Source organism: Meles meles, chromosome 13, assembly GCF_922984935.1.
Source record: "Meles meles chromosome 13, mMelMel3.1 paternal haplotype, whole genome shotgun sequence".
Classification (NCBI taxonomy): Eukaryota; Metazoa; Chordata; class Mammalia; order Carnivora; family Mustelidae; genus Meles; species Meles meles.
In genome coordinates this window covers 64,445,611-64,469,707 of record NC_060078.1, presented here as the reverse complement: position 1 = coordinate 64,469,707, position 24,097 = coordinate 64,445,611, and positions in this window count along the sequence as shown.

Here is a 24,097-nt window from a genome sequence, read left to right as displayed (position 1 = left end):
CCTGTAGTTATTCCACTAAACTTTCTCTTCTAAATTTCCCTGGTAAAAGAGAACAATAGAATCCTAATGGTGCCATTTCCACAAATTATCTGAAACAATCGGATCTGAGTAGTACAAGTGGTGGACATCAGAGAACACTGCGTGCAACCCTAAGATTCCACCTTCACAACGAATGCACTCATTTACCCAGCTGTTAGGAAGAGTTGAGAGCCGACAGCTATCAGCTGAGACCTTCCTGGAGACTTTTCTCAGCTGGAAAGAGATCCCCGAGCTCCTAAATAGGATCATCTCCAGGAACTGCTAGAGTCCAGTGACTGATGAGTATAGAGATGTAAGATTTTGGCACCCTGCTTCAGAGAGAAATCCCAGTAAGTCGTTCTAACTCCCAAGCAACCTATGGGACTCTCTGCTGTGCCTGCATCATATCGATTCAACTCCTCCTTCTTGCCTCACCCTGCTCCTTTATTCCCCTACATGTTTTGACTCAGCAGTGCAATCATAGCCCTGTGTCAGAATCTCGTTCCCAGGCAATTGCTCTAAACCAGAGCCGGAGGCACAACGGTAGCCCAGGCAATCTAAACCCAGAACCTGCGCTGACTGCCTTCTGAGTAGCAGGCTCAATGTCTTCTCTCTCCTCACATCCCGTTCAGTTTTGACCCCAAGCCCTTTCTGTGACATTCTATTTATGCTTAGCGGTGCAACAGATAGAGTTTGCAGGTTGCACGGATTTCCAAAGCCTGCACTGAAAAACACTTAACTAGGGACAAACAGGGATGTTATAACTCCCAGCTGAACCCTCCTGTGTGTAATGACAGTAAAAGCACCCTTCCATCTGGCTGGCTAATCTACCAGCATCTCTGACCTCTCTGGAAATGGAACAAATAATTGGGGGCAGTTTTATGTGGCCATGTTATCACCATGAGACGATGTCTTGTGTCATACTTCCACACGCCAGTGATCAGTAACGGGGTCTTTGCATGTGAAAGAGCGCATGTTTGGGACGGACACGGGGCTCATTATACACATTCACACGTATGAGAGTTGAAGGAGTTCTTCATACATAGGCAGGTTAGGGCATTTTCCCCTAGTCAAAGAGACCAGAATCCTAATGGTGCTCTTCCCACAAATTTTATGAAACAACTGGGTCTGAGCGGTCCAAGTATGTCTCTGATAGCTCTGGGAATGGTATAGTAGATGGGAGTCGAAAAGACAGGTTCTAACGCTACCCTCTGCCTGGGTGGTCCTGACACGTGGGTGGATCTCCCTCTGCTTCACTCCCACCTGGTCTACAACGGTTCTGGAGAACAAGAAGCACTTCCTGGATTTCCAGATAACTTTCACCCATTTGGGGAGTGCCCTATTTTCTGCCTGTTTGAAAAACATCCACAAAGAATTCTTCCAGACAGAGTAAGACATTTTTTCATATTGGCTCTAAAGGAAGCAAAAATAAATGTTTCTAGCGAGGGTGGGTGCAAATGTCTCCAGACCACAACACTTCCCTAGGTGTGGACATTCTGTTTTATCAGAACAGTCAGTGACTGTTCTATATATAGAAAATGACAGGAAACTTATATCAGGGACTCATGTGCTTGAAGGATTAACGGGAGGAAACAGCCCAAGGGTATGAGCACAAAGTTCCACTTATTATGTTAAAAAGGGGAGCAGGTATGTGTGTGTGGTGTGTGTGTGTGTGTGTGTGTGTGTGCATTTGTATGCATGTGTGTGTATTGGAGAGGTTGCCTATCAGCCATTCTTCAGAATATACACCAATATTTACTCCAAAACACTTCTTCCCACAGGAATTTCATCCTGATACACATTTATATATCCTCAGCTCTATCTTTCTAGACCCTTTCAAACTGCTTGAGAGAAAACAAACAAACAAACAACACTGATTAAATCCATAATCAAAAAGCTCCTAAGAGGGGCACCTGGGTGGCTCAGTGGGTTAAAGCCTCTGCCTTCGGCTCAGGTCATGATCTCAGGGTCCTGGGATCAGGCCCCGAATCGGGCTCTCTGCTCCACGGGGAGCCTGCTTCCTCCTCTCTCTCTCTGCCTGCCTCTCTGCCTACTTGTGATCTCTGTCTGTCAAATAAATAAATAAAATCTTAAAAAACAAAAACAAAAACAAAAACTCCTAAGAAAGAAAAGCCCAGGACCAGATGGCTTCACTGGTGAATTCTACCAAAGCTTTAAAGAAGAATCAATGCCAGTCTTTCTCAAACTCTTCCAAATAATTGAAGAGGAAGGAACTCATCCAAAATCATTTATGAGGCTAGCATTACCTTGATACAAAAGCTAGGCAAAGACATCACAAGAAAACTATAGGCCAATATCCCTGATGAATACAAATGCAAAAATCCTCAACAAAACACTAGCAAAGTGAATCCAGCAGTATATTAAAGGGATCATACACCATGACCAAGCGGGACTTATCTGTGAGATGCAAAGATGGTTCAACATATGAAAATCAACTAATGTGATACACCATATTAACAAAAAAAGGCTAAAAATGACATGATTGCTTCATTTAGGTGCAGAAAATATTTGCCAAAATTCAACACCTTGTCATGATAAAAAGCTGGCAGGAAACTAGAAATAGAAGTAGATTATTTCAACATAACAAAGGCCATATATGAAAAGCCAACAGCCTACATCATTAATAGCTAATGTCTACTCAGATCAGGAAAAAGATACGGATGCCATTTTCACCACTCCTATTTAACATAGTACCAAAAGTCCTAGACAGAGCAATTAGGCAAGGAACAGAGTCACAGGGCGTGCAAATCAGGAAGCAAGAAGTAAAACTGTCCCTGTAGGCAGACAATAAGATCTTCTGTAGAGAAACACTAAAGAGCCCAGAAAAAAAAAAAATAGAGAACTAATCAAGGAATCCAGTAAAGTTGCAGGATATAAAGTTAGCATACCAAAACCACTTGTATTTCTATACACTAATAATGCTATCTGAAAAGGAAATTAGAAAAACACCGCCATTTACAATGACATAAAAAAATACTTAGGAATGAATTAACCAAGGAGGGGGAAGATCTGTAACCAAAAACTGTGAAACGCTGCTGAAAGAAATTAAACAAGATACAAATAAAATGGAAACACATGTTTATGGATTAGAAGACTTCATATTGTTAGATTGTCCATACTACCCAAAGAAATCTACAGATTTAATGCAATTTCTATCAAAGTTCCAGCGGCATGTTTTACAGAAATAGAAAAAAACAATTTAAAATTCATATGGAACCATAAAAGGTCAGGAATAGCCAAATGAATCCTGTGAAGTCAGAGCAAAGCTGGAAGCATCACATGTCTTGACTTCAAACCATATTCCAAAGCTGTAGTAATCAAAAATGTATGGTACTGGCATAAAAACAGACGCATGGACCAATGGAACAAAACAAAGATTCCAGAAATAAATCCATGCATATACAGTCACCAGATTTTCAACAGGGTGCCAGGAATACAAATGGGGAAAGGATCACTTCTTTAACAAATAGTATTGAGAAAACTGGATATCTATAGAAAAAGAATAAAATTAGACCCTTATCTTAGATATACAAATAAATTCAGGATGGATCAAAGAGTAAAATATAAGGCCTGAAATGATAAAATCTTAGGAAAGAACAAAGGGAAATTTGTATGATACTGTTCTTGGCAATGATTCCACGGACATTGCAACAAACACACAGACCAAAAAACTCAAAACCCAAAACCCCGAAACCGAAAAACCAAAAATAAACCAAGTGAGTCTACATCAAACTAAAAAGCTCTGTCTAGCAAAAGAAATAATCAAGAGTGAAAAAGCAACCTACAAGCCAGAGAAATATTTGCAAATCATATTTATGATAAGGAGTCAGTCTTCAAAATATATAAGGGACTTCTCTAACTCAATAGTCAAAAAACTAATAATCCAAATACAAAATGATCTAAAGACTTGAGTAGTCATTTTGCCAAGGAAGACATACAAATGACTAAAAGGTATTTAAGGGAAAAAGAAAAGGCGGTACCTCACTGATCATGCTAGTTGCCAGGGGTCTGGGAGATGGGAGAAGGGGAGTTACTAATTAATGAGTATAAAGTTCTGGTAAAACAAGATGAATAAACTCCAATAGAGTTCTGCTCACAAATTGTAACTCGTGAACAATGATGTATTGTACACTTAAAATTTAAGAAGGTCAATCTCATGTTAAGTATTCCTACAATAATAAAATTAAATTAAAGGCAAAAACAAAGAACAACCCCCAAACCCTGAGATCTAGGACTTAGGATTCAAAACCTCTGGATCCAAGCTGTATTGTTGTTGATTTATCTTTGACCATTATAGTATTCTCTCTCTGAACCATATGTACATATGTGTTAATAATTTGGAGCATAAAATGCTTGTGGGTTTTTGTTTGTTTGTTTCTCCTCTTCTTGTCCACCCTTCTCCTGTTCCTGCTCTTCTGCATTTCCTGAGGAGAAACCATCACTGAGAGATGGGCTAAAATATGGGGGCCCTATTCCTGATCATCCTACCGTTCCAATCACAGACTCTTAAAATTCTGGGACCAAAGTTCTGTGACATAGTTTACCACTGAAGCAATGCTTGGTTCAGTGATTAAATACCAGACAAGAAGGACCTAAAGGGGCAAGCCATTTCCTTAAATAATAAAGCTGTCTGGTTAACATATAATGAAGAGGAGTATTTGTTCATTACAGATTCAATCTCATCCTCCTTCCTACCTGCTCCTACCACCTGCTCACAAACAGGCATCCTTTCTCCTGCATCTCCCTGGCTTTCCTAATAGTTCCAAAGGGTGCTCAAATTGACTAGGACTCACATGTTAATAAATCCATAGATCAGGAGTACATTTAACTTACTTATTCCTGCTTAGAGGCACAATGCAATTACCCATATACTAGAACTTCATCCCATGAGGAAGAGACTCGTAATGAAAATTCCTAGCTAGAAGAGCTTCTTCGCAAGATGCAAATGAGTAAGTGTCTTATTACAGCTACACATGCAGAAACTGATCCCCTCAAACACACTGGATAATCCTACGTAAATCTTGTATGGTGCCAAGGTCTGAATGATAGCTAGTAAGTGGCAGGCCTGGAATTCAAAGCCAGATCTATTTGAACCCAAAGGCCATGATCTCTTGCAGAATATCAGTCTGCCCAGCATCTTCTAAACTCACTTAAATTTGGCCCGTAGATGCTTTTGCTCACTGTTGAAGTCCCAGCATCAAACTCAGTGCCTGGTACTTAGGAGATTTTAATAAGTAGCCTTTCAATGAATGAATACTTCTGTACACATAAGCATCTCCTGAAAGGGGCACAGTGACCTTCCATCAGGAGAAGCCCTCCATAATCAGCAACAGAAACTTGTGTTTTTGTATTTGGTGAACACATAACTACATAAACACAGCTTTGGGCATGGATTGAACTTTCAGTGTTATCTAATCCCACCCCTGTATTTCAGGTTAGGAAGCCAGACCAGAGAGAGGAAGCAGCTTGTCCTAAACCTCATAACTAATTGATGAGCAGACAGAATCTGATCTCAGGTTGTTCAGCTTTGTTTGGAAAAGGCTTCCTGTGCCTATTGAAAATGATGAAATGATGAGCGACCTTTCAGCCAAGCAATAGTAGTTGAGGTGACCTCTCGAAATACTTGATCAAAACCAAATTACTATGATATCATTATTTTTAATCCGTTTGTTTTTTAACATTTAAACTAGGTTGTAAATGAATTATGCACTACCATGACAATATCAAAGAATCTGACTTTGACTATATATTTGACAATATCAAAGAATCTGACTTTGACTATATACCAATGGGTTTCATATCTTTGCATCATGTTAATTAGCATCCTTTGCTTTCCACTTACAGGACTACTGTCAGCATCCTTATAAGTAGTGACGAGCTCCCTCAGTTTTTGTTTGGTTAGGAAAGTATTTTCCCCTCATTTCTGAAGGATAGCATTTCCAGGTAAAATATACTGGGTTGGGGGCGCCTGAGTGGCTCAGTGGGTTAAAGCCTCTGCCTTCAGTTCATGGTCTCAGGTCTTCAGGTCATGGTCTCAGGGTCCTGGGATTGAGCCCCGCATCCGGCTATCTGCTCAGCGGGAAGCCTTCTTCCTTCTCTCTCTCTCTGCCTGCCTCTCTGACTACTTGTGATCTCTGTCAAATAAACAAAAATCTTAAAAAAAAAAAATTCTGGGTCGACAGTGTGTTTTGTTTTGTTTAATGTGGAGAAAACAGAACCCTCATGCATTGTTGGTGGGAATGCAAACTGATACAGCTGATACAGCCACTGTGGAAAACTGTACAGAGGTTCCTCAAAAAATTAAAAATACAACTACCATATAATCCCCAAATTCTGTTTTTTACTATATATCTAAAGGAAATGAAATTCTTATCTCAAGGTGAGCTAGATCCCTGTTGGAGGAGGTAATGAAGAGGATACGACTTCTGGTGGACCCCCCCCCCCCCCATGCTGGACCTGGGCAATCAGGAAGCTCCTCACCCCCTTTCCTGTCCTTGGAATGTACACTCTGCCCACCATTCCCATGGCTGGAGCTCTTTCAAGGATGCAGCGTTGAGAAAGCAATGCATTATTAAGATCACCTGGACTGAATACTTGACAGGACTCAGTTGAGGCCTCTGTATAAACCTTGAGGTTCTGGTGGGTGAGGAGGGAGATCTACTTGTCTTGTGGCCACACGAGACAAGGCTCACATGTAAATTCCCTTGGTTATTAAACCGGTCACCTGCCAGTCTGCAGTGGCTTGCATCTTTCTTTTGTTTCTCCTTGCCCTCCATGTAGAGGGCCATGTTTCAGATTCAACCCAGGAAATTCCCGAGTTTGCAAGCCAACAATCCTCATGTCCATTGTGGCATTATTTACAAAAGCAAAGGCGTGGAAATAACTTAAACAGACACTGACAGATGATTGTGTTAAAAAAAATGGTATATATACAATGCAAGATTATTCAGTCTTAAAAAAGAAGGAAATCTTGCCAGCTGCCACAACAAGGATTAACCTTACAGCTACCACTGTCAGTGAAAAGAGGCCAACCAAGAAAGACAAATTCGATACAATCTCACTTATATATGGAACCTAAAAAAAAATACCCAAACTCATAGAAAAAAACAGATTACTGGTTACCAGAGGTGGGGGAAGGGGCATTGGGTAAAGGTGGTCAAAAATATAAACTTCTAGCTTTATAAGAAATAATCTGGGAATTTAAAATACAGCAGGGTGACTATACTTAATTATACTGTATTATATATTTGAAAGGTGCTGAGAGAATAGATCTTAAAGTTTTCATTATAAGAAAAAGTATTTGCATATGTGAGGTGATGGATGTTAACTACATTTACTGTGGTAATCATTTCACAATACTAAACACAAATGTCAAACAATTATGTTGTACACCTTAAGCTTACACAATATTATGCATATGTCAATTGTAACTTCATAAAACTGGAGAACATAAAAGCAATAGAAAGAAAAGGAAAGAAAGTAAAAGAGGAAAAAGAAATAGAAAAAAGAAAGTAAAAAAAAAAAAAAATAGAAAAGAGGGGCGCCTGGGTGGCTCAGTGGATTAAGCCGTTGCCTTCGGCTCAGGTCATGATCTCAGGGTCCTGGGACTGAGTCCCGCATCGGGCTCTCTGCTCCGCAGGGAGCCTGCTTCCTCCTCTCTCTCTCTGCCTGCCTCTCTGCCTACTTGTGATCTCTCTCTCTGTCAAATAAATGAATAAAATCTTAAAAAAAATAGAAAAGAAATATTTAATCCATCCTACAACAAAGACACCGCCCAGTTGGAACAAATGCTGCCCAGGACGGGACGTCGTGACATTGTGGAAGCAGGAATTCCAGCCTCACAGCACGTGTGACTGTCTGTGGGCTGTTTGCGTCACCTCCGCCGGTTCCTTTTCTGCTGGGGTTGGTTAGTTCACCTGTCAGGATTTATTATCCCCCACTCACTCCATCTCTCCTCTCACGTGACCAAGGGGAGAGGCAGTAAGGAAACGCAGTATGGGAAGAAAAAAGGCAGTTCCATGTAGCTAAGGAGATGCTGGGATAGGGCTGAATCTTGAGGAGCCCATTGCGTAAGGAGATGCCAGTGCTGGCCTGTAAGCAAGCTGAGAGTGACAGGTAAGCTTCTGGGGGTACCATGGAAAACCATGCAGGCCGCTTGCTGGCTGCCTAGAAATATTCTAAATGTTTTGAACATCATAAAGATTCTTTCAACACTAATATGGTGACTCCTGATACAGTTGTTAGGAGTGTTTGGAGACCCACACGATGACTCTTCCCTCACCAACGCCATGAGCCAATTGAAGGACAATGTGATGTCCCCACCGAAAGAATGCCTTCCTCCTCACAGGATCTATTTTTGTTTCAGTTTTTATTTATATGGGGGATATGTTCTCAGTCCCAAAGGATGTTGACCTCTTTGAGAACTAAGTCCAGGTTTTGATAATTTTTTTTTTATAAAAACTGGTTGAATAGCCTTAAAATAAATTTTCTTTCAGAAAAATTGCAACCCTAACTCAACATGCTGATTTCATTGGAACATCAGAAACACAAAATTTAATCTTTGGAAGAGACTATGAAAAATCATTAGGTGTGGTATAAGTGCCTGACCCCTTAGCTTTTTTGATTGTAAGCTAAGTGCCTGACCTTAAGCTTTGACTGCGGAAGCATCCATTTCAAAGGCACGCGTCTCCATAAACACATTACTGGCCACAGTACTCCCTTACAGTCCACCCACGAAGCTCCCCTTTTAGAAACTTTTGAGGGGCCTAGAAAACTGGCCTATTGCTTTTCCCTTTCTGTGTTCTAATTTCTGTTCTTGCATTTTAAATTCCTTAATAAAGAGTGGAACCATGAGATGCTAGGCACCCCACCCTCAATTCCAATAAGAAGGCAGAACTCTATGTCTGCTCTATCCCTCTCTCTCTTCCTGCAAGCTCACTGTGAGCCCCCCCGGCAGCCATGCACCCTCCAGAACTTGTAAGTGCTTTGTCAATGTTCCCTGATCTTATTGCTGAGGTCCATTTTGTAATCATGATCAGAACTACAAGGGCCAGTAAAGTGACTATAATGGTTCCAGTTAGCACATGTCTGTGGGGGCTCACCTTGGGCCCAGGTGAGTGCCTCTAGGCATCACCATCCATAGCCTGAGATCAATACAAAACACTAGGCCACCTCTTCCTCAGAACAGGGATGCTCTTTAAAGAGACTTCAGGATACCTGTATCCCTCCCTGTCTTGGGTTCCCTCTGTGGTCAGAATGCAAATAATCCCTTCTTGATGCCATTTTCTTAAATTGTGGTAAAATACTCATAAAATTTACCATTTTAACCATTTTGAAGTGTATAATTCAATGCCATTAAATACATTCACAATGTTCTGCAACCATCGCCGCTATTGAGTTCCAGAACTTTTCCATCGTCCCATTTGTTCTTAAAGCCAGTTTCTTTATGGCTCTTTCTCTCTCTCTCCCTTTCAATCTCTCCCTTCTCCTCCCACTCTTTCTCAATATTTCATTGATAGTCAGCAAGTATGAGAGGCTATCAGTGAAACAAAGTGAGGCAGAATAGCACCAGACATGCAACCAGCAAGTATTTATTGAATGCCTCCTATTGGATAATTCTACCGTGAATATAAAATTGGGTTGGAAATCAAGATTGTAAATTCCAGTTCTAGTGTGTTTAATAACTACCCTACCTGTACTGACGTCCCCCTGCTCAACGGATACCTGAGAACTAATAAATAAAGTTAATAGTAATGACTCTTTGGGACTCTCAGGTCCACTACAAGAATTAAATGTTATTAGGTGTGTCAACTTCCTTTGGGAACAGTAAGTATAAGATGTTACCTGACCTCAGGGGGGAAAAAAAGTGAAAACGGTCTTAAAAAATTAAAAAAAAAATTTTTTAAATCATCCTGTGGTCCTCTAGAGGGCGCCATATCCAAGTGGCGTTAACAGACATGCATCATATTGATGTGTTAATCAATTATTCCTAACCAGGAGTGAGATCATTAAATAGTTGGTTAGCATTGTATCCGAGCTGGCTTAAAACTGCCCAAAAGATGTATCCAAACCTCTTTCATTTCACTTCTCTTTTATTATTTGGCTTTCTTTACTCCTCCAAATATGACTCATATTTTCAACCACATGGTTAGGATTTGAAAAGTCTTTGTTAAATACCTATCTTTGTAAATGAATGAGTGAGTTGTGAATGTGTGAAAAAAATTGTAAGCTGAGTTTTGTAAGCTGAGTTCATCACAAAATGAGTTTTGTGATGAAACAATGAAGAGTTTGTGGTGAACTAAATTTTTCAGTAATTTCTACAGGAAGGAGGCATTGGCCCATAAAAATCAGGATATTAGGAGACACCATTTTTTCCCCATCCCCCAGGTGGAAATGGAAAACACTGGTTCTATGGGAATCTAGTCTGTGTGATGCTGCCTTGCCCCAAAGATGAACACTTCATCGCTATTCTGCCAACCTGAGGCAGAAAGGATTACTTTTATGAAGAACTCCTTGCTCCCTCTGCTGGTGGTATGGAGTACAACACACACATTGGAAGTCTCATTATTCATTATGGTATGAAAATGGAAATCACGCGGGACCTCTGGGATGCAGAATTTATTTGGTTGAAATTAAGTGAAGAATCTCTTACCAGCTGTAGCAAAATAATGGCAGAAAACAATAATTAACATGAAAATAATAATGGCTAATATTTGTCAAAACTAACTGTGTTCCAAGCATAATTTCAGGCACTTTACATGTATTTTCCCATTGAGGAGCTTTCTCTGTGGCTGCTAGTAGATTACTATAATTCGGATCAGGGTGTGAAGTAAGAGGAAGTCATTGTTCAGTCTCCTAACAACAACAACAACAACAAAATGTTTTGTTTGGTATCAATTTTAGACTACCACCTTCAAAAACGAGATTCTTTTTCAAACTTGAAGATTCAGAAATAAATACTTCCTAAAAACCAAGTAGGGAACTATCAGGTTAAAAGCTGTCGTAGAAGTATAAATCGTGAGCTTATTTTCTTGAGCTTTTTATTTGTTTTTTATTATCCAGGTCAATCCTATACACCAGCCATTCAATTTTAAGAGCCCAAACATGTTAAAATCGGTGCTTCAATCAAAATTCATCCAAGTTCTCAAAGCTCACATTGGAAAAGTTCCTAGATGGACCTCGTTGAGTGGAAACATTCTGCTGTTTGTGTTTTGTTTTCCATCAACTTTTTAATTTTTTTTGCTACAAAATGCAAAATGCTTTGGCAGGAACTAGTGGAATCATGTTAATATATTTACGATGCAGAAATGCTTCATTTTATAAATATTTTGAGAAAGGAATATGTAGTTAAGAAGACTGCATGGAGTATGAAAAGATAACAGATTTGGGAATCAAGCAGATGTGGTTTTGAATCTTCTGGAACGCGGGGATAATTATAAGCTATAGAGCTGTTCAAAGTGCCGCAGATAACGGTGACCAACTCAGTTCTCGGCAATAGCAAGTGTTATCAGTAAGGGTCCAACAAGACAGGTACATACATACATACATTAATAGGTAAGAAGACACTTGGGCAAGGATTTGACCTTAGGCAATCATTGTGGGAACTAGTTCAGCAATGTCTATAAGACTGTTGTCCTCATGACTGGTGCTGAGCTTGACGTCCATAAGGCAGGAGGTCAGAGGCAGGAAGGGCAGATGTACATAAAGCTGGGGGGAACAAGAACAAACTAGAACCCAAAAATAAGAGTTGGAATTTAGGAGGACAAACTAAACCCTGTATCAGTTCTTATTGACTATGGCCTTGGTAGTACGCATGTCCTGCAGAAGCTAGACACACATGGAGACTGTCTTGGAGCTGAATACACACGTCTGGCCCGGGAGTCCAATAAGCTAAAGGAGGATCAAGAAAATGTGGGACCATGGGCACCCATTCCTCTCATGCCGGTAAGGTAAGCAAGCCAATAAACAGCTGTGTGTATGACGGTCAGATTGTTGCTCCTCTGTTTCTTCCCTACAAATATCACACTACACACAAATCTCTTTTTTTGGCCCACCCAAATCAGAAGCCTACAAAAAAAAGAGAATTTTGGAGACATGCTTCAGTCTAGCTAAGTAGACATATTACAGAACAGCCACAGTACCAGTCCATTAACTGCAAGCTACTGCTATCTGTGCATTACTCATGAGGCACCCTCTCATTTAAAAAAAAAATAACCATAGCTAACATCATTTAGTTACAAAGCTTTATTCAGCGTCTAGTAATGGGGGAGATAAGACATAATCATGACAAACAATGAAAACCATTGTGAGAATGATTTTAACGTGTAAAAGAGGAGTTCAAGAGAAGTGGCAAATGTAAGTAGAAATCAGAGTTCCACCTTGAATTCTAATGCCCATCAATTGATAGTGCCGGACAGCAGTTCTGGGTTGAGAAGGATTCTGAGCTGTATTCATTCAGCAAACCTTTAGTGACTTCCTACTCTATGTGAGATACTATTAAATGCTATGCTATAGCAGTGAATAGAAATATCAGAAAGCCCTGCTTTCATTTTAGTAAGGTAGAGAGCCAATACACCGATAAGTAATCACAACAGGTAACAAATATATTCGAACTTAGCAGAAAGAATGCTGTAATCTGTAAGTGATGTCTGGAGTTGGGTGGGCATCCCACAGGTGGATGTTTGTTCTCTCTGGTTTAGAAAGGCAAGGGCAAGATAGTGATGCAGCTAGGAGTGTACAGAAAGCTTTGAGGTATGGGCAATGTTTGACCACTGAAATCTAGTCCATCTTTCAAGACTCAATTCAAAGTTCCTTTTCCACTTCAAGAAATCTCTGCTCTAAGAAACAAATATGGTGTGCTTTAGTTGAACAGAAGGTTGAAAGGAGAGGGTCTATGCAATTGTAGCAGGTGTAGGAGATGTGGCTAAAAAGAAAGACCAGGGCTAGGTAGAAGAGGACTTGAATGTAAGGCCTGTTACATAACATTTGTTTTTCTAAACTGTGCAGTATGGATTTTTCCAGAAGCTCATAAAGCCAGCAGTGAGAGGACCCATGTTGGAGTCCAATCCCCTTTCTCCATGTGAGGTTGATTGTGAAGATGAAAATCAATAGGCAATGAAGGTAGTTCTTGTTAAAACTAAATTGGAATGATTGATTTTCCTCTGGATCATTTAGATTCCTGAAATCAGTGGGCCTCATTATGGAAAGAGAAATATTTACTCTTCACTTAAAGTTTTATAGCATAGAAAGAAACAAATAAAAACCTAATACCACTGGGGAAAAATGCAAGAAAACCAGGTCTTTATGTGGCCAGTTAAGGTAATAATGTGGCACATAAAGACGGCTTAATGTGCCCTGACTGCTCTGAGAACCAATCTCGTCATCAAAACAAAAGCTCAAATGCTGGTAAACTTGGCAATTGTGGGTTGAGGGTTGGAGGTGGGGTGATGACTCAAAGTGAATTAATCCAATATCATTAAAGAAAGTTCAGTGGACCCCCCCCCCATGTTGGGGGGATCAGAAGAACTTTAGACTGTTGGATAAAAAGAGTTTTTCTGGGGCACAAGTAGGAGACATGATTGAACAGGTTCTTCAAGTCACCGTAGAACACACAGACATTATCTGGGACATGTAATATATGGTACAAAGAACACCTGCTGGTAAAATATAAATGCCATCAATAGCAAAAAAAAAAAGAAAAAAAAGAGGGCTCAGAATCAATGATTTGTAAGAAAAGTGCTGGTTGACTATGGTGGGGACTTTGGAGAAGTGGAAACATTCAAGTTAGGCGGGTCCAGAAGGGAAAGGAAGGCTAACTAACACCTCAACTAATATAGATATTTAAAGTCAAAAAATCTTTTTTTTTTAAAGTAGGCTCCATGCCCAGCATGGAGTCCAACGTGGGGTTTGAACTCATGATCCTGAGATCAAGACCAGCGCTGATTTCAAGAGTTCAATGCTTAAACTGAGCCACCCAGACACCACAAGTCAAAAAGGCCTTTGAGACTGAAATTCCAATTTTTGAAATTTGATGGCCAATATAAATGCTTTATCAAACAATATTTATATGTTAGATAATATATTTTCCCATTATTATATGATAATCCAAGTAACAATTCTAGTTCATATTCTAGTCCCAGAACCTGGCACCAGGCTCAGGACACTCAGTTTTCGGACCAGGCCTGATAGCTGGGAATGAGGCCAAGAGAACTTGGATTCCCCTCCTGCAAACAAGCCCTAGTCTTTGGAGCCTCTGACTACAGCAATGGGGGATAGTTTGTATCATAGGTTCTCATTACTGCATATCCTAATGCAGTCTAGAATGCATCTGGAGAAATATTTCAATGGGACTTTTCAAAAAAGATAAATTACATAGTTTTTTGTTTATCCAGATGTGTATGTTCCATTATCCCTGAACAGGGTATCTCAATAAATTTTCTGATCAATTTGTGGAAGGCAAAAAACAATTAAATGACATGGTATCTGGTGAGAGTCTCCTGACTGATAGTTGAGAATATCTGGTGCTTTTGCTGGCACGTTATCTACTACCCCTCCATCAGCATCTTGATTTTCCTGTAAGGAATTCACTCTCTTTTCACGTGAGCCAGTCCTTGGCTTCAGAAATCAACAAAGATACAGGTTTGGACAATCAAAACACCACATCCCTTCAGCCACAATTATTATTTTATGGATAAGCCTACAGTTCAAAGCTACTCCTGTGATATTTCCCCAAAAGATCCAACGTGAGGTGCTCTCTTTCCACTGGATCGCTTAAAAGGTTCGATATAAGCCTGAAGCTAGTTTGGCCACTTTGCTTGTCTGAGAAAAAAGCCAGCACACTGGAAAACTCAGTGAAGATATAGAAAAGACCACTCCGTGATGATACTTGAATACGAATCTGAGTGACATTTGTAAATCAATGAATTCCACTTTTAGTTTAAGATAGACCGAATTAATTTTGCTACAAACAGCCGATATACTCAACTAATATAAAGAAAATACATGTGTAAAAAATAATTTCTAACTGGACTAGAATCTTATGAAAAATATCACTCATAAGACATTATCCAATTTCACTGATAAAAAGGATTTAAGAGACACAACTTTGTTTAATTGATTTCTCCAGGCCTCATCATTATAGTGTATTAATAATATGGCTAAGATATAACGTTAATATTGAGGACAAGAGTAGAACTCACTTATCTGGCAGACAGTTCTTCAAAATCCGCTAAAAAAAAGTAATAATAATAGCAATAGTACAACTACTAATAAAAATAACTTGGGGTGGATTCTAGCATATATGCAACCCAAATCACTGGTCACTAATATTGATTGTAAATGCAAAGGTCATTAAGATTATTTACCATTTCTAAACATGTGAAAAGTGGGGCACCTGGGTGGCTCAGTCATTAAGTGTCTGCCTTTGGCTCAGGTCATGATCCCAGGGTCCTGGGTTCGAGCCTCACATCAGGCTCCCTGCTTGACGGGGAACCTGTTTCAACCTCTCCCACTCTCCCTGCTTGTGTTCCCTCTCTAGCTATCTCTATCTCAGTCAAATAAATAAATAAAATCTTTAAAAAAAAATAAACATGTGAGAAGTTTCTCAACATGAAAATGTGCTTTTCACATTTTCTTCAGAACTTCCTTAAAAACTGGAAGCATTTTATAGCCCTTTTCACAGAAGAATTACACAATCTGTGTTCAGTAATTCAAACAATAATGATTAAATTAAGTTACTCCTCATATTGACATCCCACTTATAACTAATGAGTTGCCCACAACTGTCTTGAAATGCCTTTAATTTTAAAGTACAGTATAAGTGAATTATCGCACTTCAGAGCCAAAGATAATTACATTCATTTAAAAAATGAAAGATACTGTCAAATTGAAGGTTCACAAAGTCTAAAGTATTAAATCTATTTCTTTATGATATATGAGGTATTCAAAATCTGGATAGTAGCATGTAATTAGAAATGTAAAAAAAAGCATGATCAATTTAATCTTTTTATACAATTTAGGAATCAAATATGATAATAAGTATTATTGGGATTCACTGAAATTATTGATAAAATAACCATGAACACCATGAATTTAGAGTGTACCTTCCCATTAGGAAGCTGTGAATTCTTTTCACTATTTTCATCCTTTTAAGTGTTTTAAAACCACAGGCATTAGGTACAACATATGTCCAAGACTATCCAATTTACAGATTGAAAAACACAAATAAAATTTTAAAACAAACAGAAAACATAAATGGTTGAAGAAATAAAGGAGAGGGCAATTATCATTGATAGAAAAACAATTCATATTCTTCTATGGTGCATTAATAATAAAACCCCACTGATTCCAATTTTTAAGAGGAACAATTAAACAACTATCAGTAGGAAAAATGAATAAATAGCAAAAAAAAAAAAGAAAAAGAAAAAAAGAAAAAGAACATGCAAAGTGACATAACAATGATACAGCAAGCTCTTTTTAGTAGGTGAGCCAAGAGAATAAAAGAATAAAATGCATTAGAGTAGGAAAAATTCAAGTAAGATTACTGGTGCAATAATTTATCAATTAGTCTTTTAGCTTACAAAAATTTCTCACAATTTCTGCTCTGCTGATGGCATCCTGACTGCCCCCCACATCCCAGCTGCATAATTATAGCTGATCAATCAAAATAAATATCATTTTTTCTGTTATTTTAAGTGGCTCAAGTTGGGGAAATCAAACCATATGTCATAAGTCTACCAACGTCTTCCTTAATCTATGCAGATATAATTATATACACTTGGAAATTACATACAAGAATATATTATAATATGCAATATATTTTAGACCATAATATATTTTGTATTATTTTTATTTGAAATATATAAACATACATTTAAAATATATACTACAGTGATTCTATACATTGTTAACAATAAATAAAATGATTGTATATATTACACATGAAATATATTGTATTCAGCAGTGGATTTTTTTTTCCAAATGCAATTTTATACAGAATGGTGAGACATAAACAGATGAGTGAGGGTTTCCCATTTGAAGTAGGAGAGAGAACCCAGAGCCCAGCTGTCCTGGCTTCCTCTTCATCTCATCTCATGTGTACACATCTCTCCCAGTAGCTGCTTTCCACAGTGGGAAGAATATAAACCAAATATTGTACGTGTGAAGGGCATTAAGAGATGATGCTCATGACACAGAAAGCTGGATTCATATTATTCCCAAGGTGCCTCAAGCATATAAAATCAGTATTAAAAGCATCCTGATGCACAGACGCTCACAAGAAGTCTCCACAAAAACATTCCTGGTTTTTGATTCCTGATTTCTGATCAGTGGTGAGCTCCCTTTTGAACTCTGATAAAGGCAGTGACTGTTGCTCTATGTAGACAAGAGAGGCCAAGTTCAACAATCTGATTCCAAGTTAGCTCTGGGGGACTTGCTAAATCAGTTTCTGCAGTACCATACTGTTCCCTAAATTCTCTTCCCCATTCCCACTGTCTACACCAGGCAACACTGATACTAACTTGAGTGATAACAGAACACCATTCAAGAATATTTTTAACAATGACTTACTATTTTTCAAACCCTACCTATTCTTGTTACATATATCTTGGAGAGTCTGCTAACTTGGGAAGCCTCATGTCCTTTCTCACTATTTTATTAAACTAGGATTTCAAGACCCTATCTAATATGTCCAAATCACCCAATTCTTAGAAAACACAACCACCCAGAACAGAAAAAGTTGAAATTAGGACACTTTAAAATAATGATTTAATCACAGCTAATTTTCTTGGTATTTACTCTAAAAAACGGAACCCTGATGGACTCTTCAGTACAAAGATGGATGCCATTTACAGCACTCGTATGGAATTTTGACTTGAATTCAACCATAATTAACTAGGCCATTAATTTAAAGTGAAAGAGCACAAGATAATAAAACACCAGTTCAGGTATGAAAGACATCTTAGAGGAAAACAAAAGACTGTCTCATACAACTGCAGTTTAATTTGTCTTAGTCACAAACAGAGACAGAGTCAGCCCAATGGAGTTTTGAATATAACTTTCAGAACAGATGGTTCTGCCTTTCACGAGGTACCATGGACAGAGACATCCCATTTGTCTTTAAGGAACATGAAACACCATGGTATTCACTAGTCATATTTCTTTTCTAAGTTGGACCAAAATAGTTGTGGCTATTCAGGGGTTTGGGAGGTAAAGAAGGAAAGTAAAGAAGGGAAGATGTATATTTATTTATTCACCAACAAGGCAAATTGTAGCATATCTCATGTCTTGTAGATTCCCTGTATTTTGGCCCCCTGTTTAGAGTGGCGCTAATACTTTCTCAGGGTTTTAGCAAATGAGCTACAAGTTTAAAGAACTGATAAATTTGCCAAGGGGTTAATTAACCTGTGCTTCTGCCTTCCAGGACACCTAAACATACAAACTTCCTAATAAAATACTCTAAAATTCTTAAAAAAGAAGAGAGAGAGACACACACACATTTAAAGACTTAGAATTACTAGTATCAGAACAATGTTTTCTTCCTCCTTTCCTGAAAATGTCTCCATTTTTGTCAACAGTGAAGCTGTGGTTGAGGTGACCCTGTTCCCCGTCACTCACCACACTCTATATACCCATTGCCAATATTAGATTAGCCATCTGGCTTCTTTTCTGCAAATTCAGCTCATCTTAATAATCTCCTCTGAATCCTTTCCAAACCTTTTGTGTCCCTCCATATTTCTGGGACACTGATATGGAATTAATCATGAAGTGCAGGAATATTTCGTAAGCCTAAAATAAAAATCACTTTATCCGTGCATAGAGCTGTGTAATGGCACTCTATAAGGTTTATGTTAGTGTTCCTCTCACCGGTGATTTTAATGTTTTGCTCTGCCTTAAAGAATCATCTAGTCTATGTCTAAGTCAATACTCCCTAAAACAAATACAACAGTTTCAGGTATGCATATACACGTGTGCACTTCACAGAAAGTCAGACTATGGACAAGGATCCTGGAAATGGGGTTAGATCAAGTGCAAACCAACACAAACACAAACCTAGTATACTAACTCTAAAGTCACACATCTGCAGTCACAAAGGGTATGTTTTCACTTCCAAACAGAGAAGTCAAAATAAGAGACAATAGAAAGGCAGGCATAGAGGCTAAACAAATTGGAGAGAGAGAACTGAGAGACAGATAGACAGAGAGGCTCCCAAAGGCAAATGAGACAAAGTCTATTGTCAACCAGGAAGCATGTTTAGGAACTCCAACTTACCTTTACAAGTGTGAAACTTTTTCCATCCATGGGGTTTCTTACATAACGTACGTCTCTAGACAAGCTAGTTAGAGATACCTTTAAAATGATAGAGGACGTTTCTAGCAGTTTGCATACCCTGCAGGGAGAAGGGCAGCACTTAATAACTGTTATTTAATGGTAATTTTATATAGCAGAGCAAAGATGTTTCTGCCCTTTCTAAATGTGGATAAACATGGTTCTAGAGGCTTCCTGAAATTAAATGACATACATATATATGTAGCTCCTTAAAATGATTTTATGATACAAAGTAATGAAAAATCTGCTCCACTACAGTCCGAAACAAAGGGGACATATTGACATTTTTTTTTAAATAAAACTCTGCTTTAAAAATGGAGGGTCTCAACAATGTGGTTGGACCTATAAGGTATTATGCTCAGTGAAATAAGCCAGACAGAGGAAGACAAATACTGTATGGTTTCATTTATATCTGGAATCTAAATACACACTCACAAACCAAGTGAATAAACAAACAGCAACAAAAAGGAAAGAAACTCAAAAATATAGAGAACAAACTAGTGGTCACGAAGGGGAGGTTGGTGGAGAGAGGGGTGGAATGGACCAAGGGAAATAAGAGGTACAAACTTCCAGTTATAAAGTGAATAAATCACATGGATGAAGAGTACAGCATAGGGATTATACTCAATGATATGGCGATACACATTCTGGTGAGCAATTCATAATGTATGTAATTATTGAATCACTACGTTGTATACCTGAAACTAATTCAACATATGCCACCCGTATTTCAATTAAAAATATAATTTTGAAAATGGAGGATCAGGACAATAAGAAGCCCACAGAAATGGAAAAGAGAGTTCGGAACCTAGAATTTGGGGAATTCAACTTCAGCAAAGAGTTCAAAGAGCAAGCCGTCTTTCATTTCTTGGTTAGGTAAGAGCAAACAAGAGGCAGTTCCCAGGTTAGCGACGATTCTGAATTCCAACCTATTGCTCTGCCAACAGACTTTCCTAACAAAGGACTGCATCACTTAGTACGATGTAAAGTTGGTCAGTCTTCAAAGGCTGACTACATCCTGGTTCATCTCTGAAGAAGTGGATGTTCCCAAAACCTCTCTCGCCAGGAGCTAACACTGTGCAAACTCATCACTATATGCTGTGGATGCTTTACATGAGTGACCTGTAATCCGCATATCAACATGACATCATTGGAAAGCAGAGGAAACTGAGTCTTGGGGAGTTTAAGTAGCTTACACAGGCCACACACCAGACCAAGTGTTTAGCAACCAGATGGCTCAGGAAGATATTTGATGAAAGATGTCTTATCCCCAGGATAATTTCATTGCTCCCAGGACATAGGGTATTTCAGAAGCAGATATTTAGAGGCTGCAACAGTCAGCTTCTGCACCATTCATTCATTCATTCACACAGTTACTAAATATTACTGAGTACTACCCATATGCCAAGCACTGTGCTAATGATGACTGCAGTCTTGGGGAACGAGATATGCTGAACACTGCCAGAAATGTCTCTCTTTTAGGTTAGTGAGGAGGACAGGCTGTCTCTAGGAAGCAGTAGTTAAGGGTTTAGAAGAAGCATTTCAGGGCTGTGTGATATGAGCTGTTCATGCACAGACAGCATGTTTATAAGTCAAGAGCATGAGAGTGAGTATCTCATTTTGAGGATCACAGAAATTTTGTATGTGTACATGTTAATACACCTATAGAAAAAGATTTTAGCAGCACCAAAAGTATAAAGAAAAAAAGTGTTCAAATGGCTTATTTCTTGGGCTTCTTCAAGTGACAGCTATGGTAATTTGAGTACAACTGGCTTATGTGGAAGGGGATCCCAGGAAGGACTCTTAGGGGAGGATGGCATTTAGTCAAGACAAAAAATCCAGTGAAGGAGCCTGAACAAGTAGTTTACTGCTGAGTGCAATTAGATTTGCTGAAGGCCTCTGGAAGAGTGAGGAATGTGCCTCAGAACTGTAATTATTCTACCTCAGAGGAAGGAGCTGGAGTGTCTATTTTCCCCAGACCACATATCATAGGCTGAGGGGTCTACTCTAAGCCTTTGTTTTTCCTTACTTTCAGATTGTTCCATATATGGAACAATATATGGGGCTAGAGAAATACGGGGGACAGCGTTCCAGAAATTTGTAGCAGAATACTGTTGAGCTTGTACAGGAAAAAGTGAAAGCTAAGGGGGTATGGGAAGACTGCCACATCACCATCCATAGCACACACTGTCAACAATCTGCAAACCTCCTTCATCCCAGCCATCTGACAACAAATGCATTTAGTCATCTATTTCTGTGATGTGTAGTTATTAATTCACTCAAAAGTATGTCTTAGACATCCATTTAGATTTTTAAAATCTCTGTAGTTTTAAGCAGTTGCATGATGTTCCATTAACTTTGTGTTGTAATTAATTTGTCCAGTTCCCCTATTGATGGGCACTTACGTTGTTTTAAGTTTTAAATTGTTATAAATATTAGTGCCTTAAGCATATTTTTGAATACTTTTAATTTTTGTACCTTTCTTAGATTAAATTTCTGGATCAATGTGAATGCATAGTTTGAAATAAAAATTCTATCATTCCCCAGAAATGTTTCAACAATTTATATAGTCATTAAAACTGCATAAATTTGACCATCTCAAATCATTCTCAGTAACTCTGAAATCCATCAGTCTTGTTAATATTAGACATTGTATTGTTTTGTTTGTGACATTAAACATTTTTTTCCAATGTTCACTGATGACTGTATTTTTAAAAATCTTCTTTTAGATATTTTGCTAGGGAGTCTATTAATGTGTTCATTGTTTTATTTTTAATTGACTCATAAGACTTCTTTGCATTTTGGTGATATTAACATTTTGTCTGCCACTAATAATGTAGATGGCTCTTCAAATTAATTATCCATCTTCCAGGGACACCTGGGTGGCTCAGTGTGTTAAGCCTCTGCCTTCGGCTCAAGTCATGATCTCAGGGTCCTGGGATAGAGCCCCGCATCAGGCTCTCTGCTCGGCAGGGAGCCTGCTTCCTCCTCTCTCTCTGCCTGCCTCTCTGCCTACTTGTGATCTCTCTCTCTCTGTCAAATAAATAAATACAATCTTTAAAAAAATTAATTATCCATCTTCCAAATTTGTTTTTGTACTTTAGGTAAAAAATAGGTTATTAGTTATTTTATGTGCTGTGTTAAGGAAGACTATGCCATGTCAAAATTATAAACATTCTTTTTTTTTCCATTTTATTTATTTTTTCAGTGTAACACTATTCATTGTTTTTGCACAACACCCAGTGCTCCATGCAAAACGTGCCCTCCCCATTACCCACCACCTGTTCCCCCAACCTCCCACCCCTGACCCTTCAAAACCCTCAGGGTGTTTTTCAGAGTCCATAGTCTCTTATGGTTCACCTCCCCTTCCAATTTTTTTTTTTTAATAAACATATAATGTATTTTTATCCCCAGGGGTACAGGTCTGTGAATCGCCAGGTTTACACACTTCACAGCACTCACGATAGCACATACCCTCCCCAATGTCCATAGCCCCCTCCCCCTCTCCCAATCCCACCTCCCCCCAGCAACCCCCAGTTTGTTTTGTGAGATTAAGAGTCATTTATGGTTTGTCTCCCTCCCAATCCCATCTTGTTCCATTTATTCTTCTCCTATCCCCCTAACCCCCCATGTTACTTCTCCATGTCCTCATATCAGGGAGATCATATGATAGTTGTCTTTCTCCAATTGACTTATTTCACTAAGCATGATACGCTCTAGTTCCATCCACGTCGTCGCAAATGGCAAGATTTCATTTCTTTTGATGGCTGCATAGTATTCCATTGTGTATATATACCACATCTTCTTTATCCATTCATCTGTTGATAGACATCTAGGTTCTTTCCATAGCCTGGCTATTGTAGACATTGCTGCTATAAACATTCGGGTACACGTGCTCCTTCGGATCACTGCGTTTGTATCTTTATGGTAAATACCCAGTAGTGCAATTGCTGGGTCATAGGGTAGTTCTATTTTCAACATTTTGAGGAACCTCCATGCTGTTTTCCAGAGTGGTTGCACCAGCTTGCATTCCCACCAACAGTGGAGGAGGGTTCCCCTTTCTCCACATCCTCTCCAGCATCTGTCATTTCCTGACTTGTTAATTTTAGCCATTCTGACTGGTGTGAGGTGAAACATTCTTAGTCAGATTTTTTTTTCTGGGATAATTTTGGGAACTCTTTTCCAAAGAAATTACTTTAGGAAATACTGAGCGAGTATCATTCTGAATGGGGAAAAACTGAGAGCTTTTCCCCTAAGGCCAGGAACACTGCAGGGATGTCCACTATCACCACTGCTATTCAACATTGTACTAGAAGTCCTAGCCTCAGCAATCAGACAACAAAAAGAAATAAAAGGCATCCAAATCAGCAAAGAAGAAGTCAAACTCTCACTCTTTGCAGACGATACGATACTTTATGTGGAAAACCCAAAAGATTCCACTCCAAAACTGCTAGAATTCAGACAGGAATTCAGTAAAGTGTCAGGACATAAAAAATCAATGCACAGAAATCAGTTGCATTTCTATACACCAACAGCAAGACAGAAGAAAGAGAAATTAAGGAGTCAATCCTATTTACAATTGTATCCAAACCCATAAGATACTTAGGAATAAACCTAACCAAAGAGGCAAAGAATCTGTACTCAGAAAACTATACCCATGAAAGAAATTAAGGGAGACACAAAGAAATAGAAAAACGTTCCATGCTCACGGATTGGAAGAACAAATATTGTGATA